Below are 4,606 nucleotides of genomic sequence, written 5' to 3'. Positions count from 1 at the left end.
TCATCAAGTTCATCTTGAAGTTGTGAAGAAATCGAAGATAAACGCTGAAGCCAAACTCCCAATGAAGATTGACAACAAATATCATCTACTTTTTAGGGGGAGTTTGCTGGGACAATTAGAAAAGAAAGCTACAAACGAACGGGGAGATTGTTGGGTTAAAAATATGGTTTATACTTTGCTTTTCTAGGCAATTGGGTTTTTGGTCATGTAATATGTGTTTGCAGTTGTGTGTTCACGGCCCGGGTGGGTGTTTACGACCGTGAACTGGTTCACGACCGTGAACCTATTTTCGGCCCATGTACCATATAAATAGAGTAAGGGTAAAGAGTGCATGGGTATGTGTAAGGCTAAGAGAAAAAGGAGCTTAAGTGTGTGAAACCCAAGGTGTGATAGAGAGAGAAACTATAGAGAAGAAGAGAGTGTGTGTGAATCTCTTGTAAGGATCTTCATTCATATCATTAATACATTAGATTCATATTCTTCTTCTTCTCCTACTTCATTTTGATCTTGCATCATCCAATTGATTGGGATTCCGCGCCATCAATTGGATCTGATTGATACGTCAAGCAAATACATAAACATTGGTTAAAAAGTTGGAGAATCTTTAGAAGAAAAGGAAATATTAAAAATAACATTTTCTAATTTTAGGGATAACTTCATGCATAGTGTTTTAATAATATAGATTAAAAGATAAAGATAGATAAAACTGATGGATTTGAGCCATAAGAACTTTCCTATGTGCACATGCAAACCCTAATGCTTGGATCTAGGTTTCTCTAAGTGAATATGCAATGTTTCCAAGGCATATGATGCAAGATCTAGAGTAAAAAATTGAATCATAACATATGAAATCAAATCTTGAATAATACCTTAAGTTGCTTGCTTGAATCTTCTTGTTCTTGGAGCTTAGAGTCACAATTGTCACTCCTCTAATGGCTTACAAACACCAACTAGCAAGAGGATGATTTGGAGAGAGAGGAGGGATGAGAAAATCAGCTCTAGGGTTTCCAATGCAACAAGGTCCCCGATTTCCCTCACCTATGGGGTCTATTTATACTATTAGCTACTAGGGTTACATCCTTAACCCTAATTGAATAACTTAGGCCCTAAGCAATCCAAGGATCCTTCTAGATGGAGGCTTGGACGAATTCAAGGAGCCCATACTCCTTAATTTCGGCCACCCTATATCCCATAAGGATCCATAGCCCAAAAATCAACTATCACACAATTGACAGTTCCAGCCCCCTTTATTTAATTAACCTCTTTTAGTCACCAAATTAATTCCCAATTAATTTATGACTAATATTAATTAAATGATATAATTATTCCTTTAATATATTATTCTCATAATATATTAATATAATAATATTATCTTCTCTCTCTTCATAGATCACCCTGTCAAGTTGTTATGGTGAAGGCAACCCAAAAGGGCCATGCACCATCCGGTCAAGTACATACTAAAATAGTTATGGACTTATACACCAATCCAACAAAAACCTGGTTATAGCTTTCAAATTCCCTTCCTTAAACTTAAACTAGAATTTGAGTTGTCTTTTTGAACTCTTATTCGGAATTCTGACTTCGGAGAAGTTTTGTGTTGAAAGGTCTTAGTATTTCATAATCTTGAGACTTGAACTAGGAATGATCCCTCTAAATACATTCTTGGGGAAAACTCCAACTTAAGAATTCACTAGGGAAGATCCCAACTTAGATTATACTGGGGAAGATCCCAAGATAGACTGTACTTGCACGATCCCAACTTAGATTATACTGGGGAAGATCCCATCTTAGATTATACAGGGGAAGATTGAACCTAGATTATACTAGGGAAGATCCCAAATCATAAGATAACATGATAATGTTATAAACCATAGACTAACAGTTAGGATCTTAAAATATGTTCACAGATAAATGGGTTGCCAAGTCACTAAAGCGTGAATTGAGACCCTTATCCGCATTGCATAGTTAGATACCGTACGTCCAAGCGGGATGTGGAGATTCAAATGTGTATGAAAGAGGTCATTAACGCTTTAAACCTTAGTGGGGATTAGGTACCCTTTATTGGAGGATAGATAGTTCATCTTTATTCGTGGTTGGAAAGATATTTAAATTTCTGCATGTTGAAAATGTTGGCTTGGGTGGGTGTTAGTTTGTCTAACGCCCCTCTGATGCTTAAATCATCAATGATCGTGAGAAATAATAGTCAAAGGGAAAAGTGAGGGTAAGGAGTAGGTGTGTACATTGACTTTGTTGTAATGAAGTGTGATGAACTTGACTTACATGAAGTGGAATTTGAGGTGTATAGCATTCTAGGATCTTGGCAAAATAGTTGCTTCAAGAATGGCTAAGGAGAAATGATGGGGTCTACCGGTTCTACTGGTTGATGAAGGATATTTCTATGTATTTTCTAAACATCACACTTATAATACTTTGGAACATAAAGTTCTGCCCCCAGTGTGGTTGCCACAATCCCATTCGTGTATATTCTATAAGACTTACATAGCTTCATGATCTGCTAAGCACCATAGATATGGCCCTACCGTAGGTTTCTTGTATAATACTCCTTGGATCATCAAAAAACATGAGATCATGATTTTTAATGCTTTGTCACTCTTTTTATTCTTTTGGGATTGAACCATTTTGGAGGTATTCTATGATGGGTTGGATCTAGGTTCTTGTATGTTGTTGCAGATCATAAAAATGTTTGGACCAACATCTTGAACATTTGGATTGTGGTGAGGGAATTAGAGAATTAGATCTTCGAGTGCCATAATGTTAGCTGCTTGATCAGGATCATAAGCGATGAGATCTTCTGGAATCTTGGTTGGATCTTCTATTGCTTGGATCCTTATGTGAACTATTGGGATCTTGGTCCCCGATATGATCCTAGATTGGCTAGTACGTCTGCTTCGACATTATCTTCTCTAGGAACTTGATTTAAACTAACATTTGTAAATTATGAGGCTAACATTTAACTATTTAAAGGTATAATGCTAATCTTTGACCTTTGACTACATATGATCCCTTGAAATGGTTATTTATTGATAGTGAGTCGAAATATACTTGGAGATCCTTGATGTGAAGATCCTTAACTAGTTGTAGCTCCATGATTAGTGCTTCATATTCTTCTTCCTTCTTAGTTGCTTTGCATTCATAACTTACTGCATGGGGTAGGATCTCACCCTGTGGAAATTCTAGTATGATCCCGAGGCCTGTTCTTCGGAATCCAGATACTCCATCTGTAAAGAGTATTCGCTCCCCCATGATTTTCTATCTGGAGTCGTTGAATTTCTAATTCTAACTGAGGTTATAAGTCATCACTAAAATCAACCACAAAATTTGCTAATGCTTATACCGATCTTGGCTCGTATTTAATGTCGTACGTGATGAGCTTTACTGACCACTTAGCCATTCTACCTGACGTTTTTGGTTTTCTCATGATATTTTTAATAGGATATTTAATTTTGACATGAATATTATGATTTTCAAAATAATGTCTCAGTTCGGTAGAAGTTGTAACTAGTGTAAGCATTATTTTTTCAAGGTGAGAGTACCTGGTTTAAGGAACTTGTCTGCCTTCATCCATAGTGGCAATTGGATTAGTTTGCTTCGTGTTGTATTCATCCAGTATGTTGAAAGCCTCTTCAAGATCCCTGAGGTGATCTTCAACTTTTTTTGGATTTGACCACCATATCATCAATGTATACTTGTATGGTGTCCCCCCCCCCCCAGTTTGTCTTTGAACATATGATTTGCTAATCTTTGATGTGTTGCTCCTGTACTTTTTAAACTAAATAGCATAACGACATAACAATGTATACCTGTGGGGTTATGAAGGAAATATCTTCTTGATCAAATGGTTCATTTGTATTTGTTGGAACCCAACTGAGGCGTCTACGAATATTAATAATTTGTTGCCTCTTGTGGCATCTATCACAGAGTCGATGTGTGGTAAATGGAAGGGATCCTTAGGGCGAGCCTTATTAAGATCCATGTAGTCCACATATACCTGCCATTTTCCGTTCTTCTTTTGTACTACCACCACGTTGGCAAACCACCTTGGGAATTTGACTTCTTTAATAATTCATGTTTTAAGAAGTTTTTCAACTTTCTCTTGGGTGATTTGGTTCCTTTCATGTGCGAATTTCCTTCCGTTTGATGTATAGGTATGAAAGAAGGATCTATAATAAGCTTGTGAGTTATAATTTCTTTGCTTTCACTGTAATATCTTCGTGTTTTCATGCGAAGGTATTTCTTCTGTCTGTTAGGATCATCACTAGGTGTTGCTGAATTTTTTCGGGTATTGGGGATCATATTAGTACTTTGGCATCATGGTCCTCAACGTTTAAGGGCATTTCTTTTATATTTTGTTCTTCTGCACCTAATACGTCTTGTAACCTTTTCTTTAATTGCATTGATTTTCTTGGTACCATGTAAGGCTTCATTGGGGTTTTCTAACATTCTTTGGACTCTTGTTGATCACCGATGATCTTTACTGTCCCCCAAGGGGTAGGCATGTTGACGCATTGGTGGTATGTCGATGGTACTACTTTCATGTCATGCATCTAGGACCTACTTAATATAACATTGTAGGAAGACAAAGCAT

Source organism: Lactuca virosa, chromosome 4 (genome assembly GCF_052849685.1).
Source record: "Lactuca virosa cultivar CGN04683 chromosome 4, Lactuca_virosa_CGN04683_v6, whole genome shotgun sequence".
Lineage (NCBI taxonomy): Eukaryota > Viridiplantae > Streptophyta > Magnoliopsida > Asterales > Asteraceae > Lactuca > Lactuca virosa.
The sequence above is the reverse complement of the archived record's forward strand: the minus strand, read 5'-3'. Positions refer to the sequence as shown.